Source organism: Castanea sativa, chromosome 7, assembly GCF_040712315.1.
Source record: "Castanea sativa cultivar Marrone di Chiusa Pesio chromosome 7, ASM4071231v1".
Taxonomy (NCBI): Eukaryota; Viridiplantae; Streptophyta; class Magnoliopsida; order Fagales; family Fagaceae; genus Castanea; species Castanea sativa.
Genome location: NC_134019.1, coordinates 4,523,859 through 4,532,283, shown reverse-complemented (window position 1 = coordinate 4,532,283; position 8,425 = coordinate 4,523,859). Strand labels below are relative to the sequence as shown.

Below are 8,425 nucleotides of genomic sequence, written 5' to 3'. Positions count from 1 at the left end.
TTAAGAATATACTAATAAACGGTTGGGTTTCACCCCTTGCCTTAGCAAGGCTTTTAGCAAGCCATAACACAAATAAAATTCTAAAAACTGTAAAGAAACTTTAAAAAAACCTAAATTATGTTCTACAGCATCTACACTTTTGAATTTTGCCCTCAAGAGCCTTTAAATAGGTTAAAGAATCCTATTACAAGTTGAATTCTCGTTTGGAGAAAATCCCAAGTTTTTAGATTTCACTTAACCAACGTTTTAGGCACCATTTAATTTCAGACTTCTGACTTTTGGTAAACTACAGAGTTGTAGCCCTTTAAGTTAGCGTTCCAGCCCAACTTGAATCATCTCGATTGGACATTTGAGCTGAAAGTTATGCTCCAGATACTAACTGGTGTGCAAGTTAGAATCCTAATCTAAATTGAGCTTGGATTAAACGCAAATTTCCTTAGATTCCTTACTCCAATTGGACTTGAATTTAATTGGGTTGGCCTTCTTTAACTTCATCATGGCCTTTGTAAAATTAAAGTCCATTAGCTTTCTTCTTTGTACAAATCCACTTATTTAATTTCATTATCCTACAAAAGACAAATTCAAGCATTAAAATTCAATTAAGCATAAAATTGATTGTTTAGCATTATTCCAAAATCAACTATAAAATGCGTAAATTAACTCAAAATAAGTATGATAATATTTTTCTAATAATGATATTAATATGCAAAATTAAACTATTATCAATGAGAAACACAATTTCAATACCCATGATTGCTTTACCATAATTCTCCCCCACCAGGCCACCACCACCAAATAAATAATATAAAAAAACATAATAATAAAAAATAAAATTTGTTGCAATGGGAGGGTCTGTCAACTATGCTTGTAACAAAATGTAATAGAGTGGCAACTCAGTTGGCAGACTGTGCTGGTAGAGTAAATGAATTTCATGTCTAACTAGAAGAGGGCTCTGACTTCTTCAAACATTTGTACAACAAGAACTAGTAGGCTAGTTCCTTAATACAACTACTGCTATTTTAATTAAATTAAAATAAAAAGGTTAAGAGATTGTTATGGCACTATGTCCCCATAAGTCCTCTCTTAGCTAAGTTCTACCTATCCATGGCATTCTTTAACATGGTTTTAGACATTTACTTAACCACCTAAGAGAAGACATATCACATACGAATCACAACACAGAAATGCTTTGAATTCCACAAATTGCAAATCAAATATCTAAGAGTTTACCCCTTGTCACAAATTGCTAAATTATATGATACAATACTAGGGCCTTAACGAGTGCAAAAATACCTTGCAAATCATTGCTGGAAAGCAAAATATTTTTGAACTCACAGGGTTCTAACTACTAAACCACCATGATGCTACATTGTATGAGTTCCACATGATGTTGACACAAAATAAAGTGTTTTGACATTAATAGCTTTACTCATTGTTCACAGATGACAATGACACAAAAAATAATCCAAATGTATGGATTACGTAGAACATAAATTTGTTAATGCCTAGTAAAAATCATTGTTCACAAATTGACAATGACAACAAAAAAAAAAAAAAAATAAATGTAAGGATTACATGTTAATGCCTAATACAAAAAGCTTGCACAACCCAACACAAACTAATTATATTTTCTCATGTTGGGAATTTTCCTGAATACCTAAACCTGTGAGAAACAAAAAATAGAGAAAACACACGCCAAAGAAAAATAATCACACGCATAAGACAGTATTTACGTGGTTCAGCAATTTGCCTACATCCTCGAAGTTGTAGGGATTTCACTATTATCAAGGAAAAATACAGAGTGCGGCTACAGTTCTTTTTTCTCTCTCAAAACCGACTATAACATAAAAAACCCTAATGACAAAACTGCATCTTTTACCTCCTGCGCACATGATACATACTGGGCTACAAAACCACACAATCGGCCCAAGCCTCCGCTCTATGGACTAAGTCTCAGAAAATCTCCCATTAAAAACCACACAACATTATTCGGGTCGGGTCGGATCGTCAACCGGATCAAACACAAACTAGGCTCCACAAAGCCTAACATCTCAAACCCAAGGTTTTTTCTTCTTCTTAGCCTGTATCCTTTGAGTGGCTTTTTCCAAAGTTGGCACCACCACACGCTCATTGTTAGTACCACCATCATATATTGTTAATGGTGCCGTTAAAGTTCTTATGCTAGTGGAACTTGTAGCAACAACCCTTGAACCTCCATCCCTTGAATCTACAGTACTTGCAGCAACAGTCCTTGAACCTCCAACCCTTTAATCAACATCACTTGCAGCAGCAATCCTTACACCTCTAGCCCTTGAATCTACAGCACTTGCGGCAACAGCCCTTGCACCTCTAGCTGCTTGCTTCTTATGGTAGACACTATACCCTATATTATAACACAAAACAATATATAAGTATCAAGAATTAATGATGGCAAACATAACATAGAGCACACAAAACAAACCTTGTCCTTTTTTGATGGACATGTTCTGTTATTATGTCCCACTTCTTACACTCAGAGCACATGATGATGGTACTAGTCTTGCTTAGCTTATATGGGTTTTTGGGTTCTAAAGGATGCCTCTTTCTCTTTATCTTGGGTCTACCACGTTGTATCTTATCCTTGGGTGGTTCCAAAGGATCTATTGATGTCCTTCTCCACTGTTCCATACTAGCCACAGGGTAAACTATTGGTTCATATGCCTTCGTATATGTCTCAATTGTGTACTAAGGATGCACATAATCTTCAGGTACACTTCCATCAAATAGTATGGCAGATAAGGCATGCTGACATGGGATGCTAGTAAGATCCCACTTCCTACAACCACATGTCCTCTTGCTTAAGTTCACAACAAACTTTTGATGTCTGCACTCAACCTCAAATAAACCATTTCCAGCATATATTGATACACAATCAGAAGACTTCAAACCTTCATTGTCCAACTTTGCTTAAATTTTGGGACATATTTTCCCTATCAATTTAGACATCCCTTCCCTCTTCAATTGGACCCTCCTCATCAGCTTTCTCCTAATTTTTTCAATCATGGTTACTATAGGCTTGTCCCTAGCATCTAAAATGTATGAGTTGAAACTCTTTGACAAATTATTCATAAGCAAGTCACTCTTTGAATAGTCTGTGAAATATGACCTAGACCACATGGATGGATCTACATTATCCAAATACTCATAAGCTTTAGGGCACAATTTCTTAAGCGAACCCATTTCTTAAGCTCTGTATATGTTGTAACTGCAACCCACAACTTGTCCTTGAGTGCTTTACCCTTGTGGCCTTTATCTCTATAATTGGCATACAAATGCCTCACACATGACCTATGATCTGCCATAGGACATACCATGTCAAAGCTTTGGATCAGGCCCTACATACAAAAGACAAATACTTTAATAAAAATAACAAAATGTATAAAGGCCATATTTAATAAATGAAAATAATGAAAATTGCCCATACCTTTTGTCTATCTAAAATAAATGCCCATCCATGTTGTTCAACTGGGCCAAGATCCTTCAACAAGCAATCAAGGAACCAAGACCAACTGTCCTTGCTCTCAATTTCTACAATAGCCATAATAATGGAGTACATGTTATCATTGGCATCTCTTCCCACAACACTTAAGATTTGTCCTTTTTGGTTACCCTTCAAGAAACATCCATCTAGCCCAATTAAGGGTCTACATCTAGCCTTGAACCCTTCCTTTGTAGCTTGGAGACAAATGTATAACCTTTGAAATATACCTGCCACATCAAGAGTAGGCCTATCCACCAACATCAATGTAGTGGTACCCACATTTGTAGCCTTTAATGTCTCATAATAGTCCCAAATTCTATTATATTGTTCATTATCATCACCATCACCATCAATTACTTTTTCAGCACTTTTCCTTGCTCTATACACCTACATCCTACCCACATCAACATGAAACTTATCATTGATCTCTTTCTGCAATCCAGTGGTAGTGTTATTTAAATCATATCTAAACTTCTGCATATATCTCTTAGAAATCCACCTTGATGGACATGCTGCATTTTTGTATGCCCTAGTGCAAGTGTGAGTGGGGTTCAATGTCTTAATTTGGAAGGCCATTTCATCTGTTACCTGAGAACCATAAACCCCATATTTGCACCCTCTAGCTTTACATCTCACAATCACCTTGTCTTTATTGTTTTTCACAAAATGAAAATTTTTGCCTTAAATCAAGTTTGCCCCCTCTAACAGTAGCTCTAAAAGTGACAACGTCACCAAACTTCAAACCTTTCACAAGTTCTGGACAGACCATTACAATTTCATTAAATTCAAGATTTTTGTTGGTGTTACAGTTATCCCCTTCAGATGTGGGCTTAGGAGAAATTAGCTCATCACTGTTGCCAAGATCAGAACCACAATCCTTACCCATTTTCTCTCCATGTGTCAATTACAATACCTTCTTGGGGTCATTTTCCTTCTTAATTGGCTCAAATATGTCTTCATCACCACTTAGTATCTCACCTCAAAAAGGATCTTTATAAGCTCTACTGTTTGCTACATCAAACTCCTCTTCTTCACTTTCATTCAAGCTGTCATATTCATCTTCAACTATATTTTCATGCCAATCCACATCAAGGTCACCATCGGCATCATACCCTAGGGGGACAACATCATCACACACCTTCTCCTTCCCCTTTCTATTGCTACCAGTAGAAATGTTTTTTTCACCCTTAATTTGCAATTTTGGTCTATTAAAACCAGCAGCATTAGCAACACACTTCTCTTTTCCCTTCCTTTTGCTACCACTAATAATAACACTCTCAGGTAGGTTATGAGTAAATGCTATGCAATTACTATCAATCTCTTGACTAACAGTGTATAATACCACACTTTCTACACCTTTATGACAGTCAATCATCTTCAACACATTTAAAGCTATTTTTATATGCACATGCCAACTTGTTTGTAATACACTAAATCTCCCCTTTTATATCCATATGACTTCAAAATACTCTCAACCTCAATGAAAGACATACAATCCCTATCATATCCCTCACCATGAATTGATATGTCACCACCAACATAAATTAACCCATTCAAATTCTTGAACCTTCCCCCATGGTGAATCTCATATATTAAATCACCTTCTTCCATGTTTTGGCTGTATTTTTTTCTACATTAAAATATTCTAGTCAAAAACATGCTTTCACTATTACAAGTGGGACAAAAATTATTCTATACAGTGTAGGGACCAATTGAAGACACCACCTAAGTCAATACAAACACATAATAATATTCTATAACAGGGGAAAAAAAACACCCATCCATAATTATAAAATTCAAAAAGCTACGAAATAGTAAAATCCCTAACTACTAGTTCCAAAACTCATCCTTAACACAAAACCAACGAGAGAGTGAGAGAGTATCATAAGCAAGAGAGTGCGAGGTTCAAACACGAAAACCTTCTACAAATTCGATTCGACAGATGCTCAATCATATGAAATTTAACACAACACCATATATATATATATATATATATATATATATATATATATATATATATATATATATATATATATCAATCCAAACCCAAAGCAACATCACACATAAAAAAAAATCACCGATTTAAATGAGGCAGACAAGAAGCGAAATTGAAATTTTAGAACAATAATCTCATAAACTGAATGCATTTTGATTTTGCTAACTGTAATTGAAGATTTAAACTTTGTCAATGGCCAAGGAAGATACGAGAGAAACTCTTGAGATTTTGTGTTCTTTAAGAGAGAGGGAGAGTGCGGATGAACCGGTGGGAAGCCAAACAAATAAGAAAGAATTTGGGTTTTGCTTTAATTGATTTTGAGGAAGGTTGTTTCAGTCTTTTAACTTTGTTCCACTTAAGTAAGAAGCGTGTTTTTGTCACATGGAGCAAAATTTTGTTAAATATAACAGTGAAAATAACAATGGGGAGCAGAATGTGATAAATGTGATAGTTTAGGGTGCAAAATGTGTAGTCGGATAATTTAGGGTACAAAGTGTAATCTAGTGCATAGTTTAGGGTTGAATCTTTTCTCTCTCTCCGGTAAGGTTGTTACTTATGTATAGCTCATTGGCAACCATGATTTCTACAAGGTCTTGCAAGAATCTAAAAATAGTAAGTGCATTCTTGTTTGTGATTTAGGCTGCGTTTGTTTTGGGTGTAAATGAAATTTGAAAAATATTTTACAGCCAGCAGCATGTTTGGTAGGGCATGTAAAATAAAGTCAAACGAAAAATCATAAATTTTGATCGTAAAATAAGCCCTTTGACCCGGAAAATATTTTACCTTCAAATGATTTCCGAACTTAGACACTCGAAGAGAGAGAGAGAGGGTAGAGAGATTGAGCTAGTAGCACAAACAAGCCATCAGATCACTACCCCAACCCCAGATGCATCGTTGAGCTTGCGTCGGCAAGATCGCTGGCGAGATCGCATAGTCAAGATTGCGCTGGCAAGATCGTCCCGCTCGCGCCGTGAGATCGTACCCCAAATCGCATCGGCGAGATCGAGCCGCCCTCGCCCTCTAAATCGAACTCTCTTTGTCTCAATCTCGATGTCGCCTGAAGCCTGCCGCTGCTGGACTGGTCTCGTCGCCCATGACCCACCCACGACCGATCTCTCTCTTTCTCGATCTACCTCTCCCTTTCCCTCGATTTGCGATCACTCTCTCTTCCTCCTCTCTCTCTCAGTTTGACCAAATGGTTTTGTTTTGAGAATGGTTTTGTTTTGATTTTTGTTTCTTTAATAGTTTATATATTGCAATTTTTTATTATAAAATTTGCTTGGAAGCTGAGAAAATATGAGAAACTAGTAGAAAATTTGTATTTACAAAATGTTACCACACACTTGAAATTATTTTCTAATATAATTTTTAAAATACAACCAAACACTAGAAAATATTTTCCTTTCTCGAAAATATTTTCACCTGAAATTATTTTACACTCGGAAAATATTTTACACTGAAACAAATGCAACCTTAATAACATAAAAATATAATAGCATACTTAATGAGAAGATATCTTACACTACTTACCAAAAGGCAATTGTAAAAAGAATAGTTATCACAACTGATAAAATTTCTAATGGTTGAATAAGAGATTTGGGGTTCAATCTTCCCCTACACCAAAAATTGATTGATGTCTTGGTCTGATGATAAGAGCTATCGTTAGGAGCGGACACCATAGGTTGAAACGCTCTAAAAAAAAGGCAATTATAAAGAGAAAAATGTGTTCAAAAATAAAATGCGAGAGTAGAAATAGGGATAGGGCCATTCATTGGCTTTTGGGGGACCATAGTCCCCCTCAATTTTTTTTTTTTCAAAATAGTAGGTATAATTAAGGTTTATTTAGAATTTAAGCCCATTGAAACAAAACTTTGCCCCCTATAGTTTACTCTACCCTCTAAAACCAAAAAATATCTCAAATAACAACCACAAAAATTAATCTAAATAGCCCAAACAATAACAAAAAAATTATCAACAAACTCCTAGTTTAAGCCTTTCAAAAACAAAAATAAATATATAAAAAAAATCTAGTCTGTAAAATCTCTTCAAATTTATCACAAAAAACCCTAAAATAAAATTAAAATCTAATAGCAAGTGAGACTGTGAGGGAGCGTGTCTCACGAGTCACGCCTCCTTTGCTCTAGATAGTGATGCAACGCCACCACCGGCAACAGCAAGCATTGTCTTATTGTGCTTAGCCACCAAAACTGATCGGAGATATCTGATTAGATATGTGTCACACGTCATAGTTGCCGCACAACTTGCTCTCCTTCTTTGGTATTTCATCTCTCCCATCTTTGACTCTCTCTCCTTTGTCTCTCCTTTCTTTCTCTCTTAAATCTAAGGGTGTGTTTATTTGGAGGTGAAATAAGGTGAATGGAAAACTTTTGAGAGAAAATAGGTAGGAAAACTTTTTTGGAGTGTGTTTGATTGGGTGGGAAGGAAGGAAAATAAATGGTAGGGCCCGAGTATTTTCACCCTGAGCCCACCAAAAAGTTTGCTCTCTAAAATTGAGAGAAAATGTTTAAACAAAAAACTCTCCAATGCTAACAAGCTAGGTACTGTTCAGTCTCTTTTTTTCTTTTTCTTTTTCCTACTTTCTTTTCCGTTTTGTCATATTTGTTTTTACACGTTTTGTCTATTTTTTTTAGGTGTCAGCTGTTCTTTTTTTATTTTGTTTTATAAATTTCCTTCTTTAGTTTTTTTTAGTCGTTTTCCTTCTTCTTCTTCTTTTAAAATTTCTTCTTCAGGTTTTTTTATTTTTGTCCTTCTCTGTACACTTTTGGTGCTTTTTTATTTTTGTTCATCTGAATTGTTTTTCTTATTTGTTTTTTTTTTTATCTATTAGAGGCAAAAAAGTAAATTTATACAAACTATATTTTCTATCCATTCAACTTTTTACTCTCAAA

At 35.3% G+C, this 8,425-nt stretch overlaps 1 long non-coding RNA gene across 1 annotated transcript; it reads right to left on the bottom strand.

The window, feature by feature from the left end:
• Positions 1-1,745: 1,745 nt before the first annotated feature.
• LOC142644644 (uncharacterized) lies at positions 1,746-5,346 on the bottom strand. Its single transcript, XR_012845956.1, has 3 exons — positions 3,464-5,346; positions 2,462-3,374; positions 1,746-2,383 (listed from the first exon to the last, which is right to left on the bottom strand). It is a non-coding gene; the product is annotated as an uncharacterized LOC142644644 (long non-coding RNA).
• Positions 5,347-8,425: the final 3,079 nt, after the last annotated feature.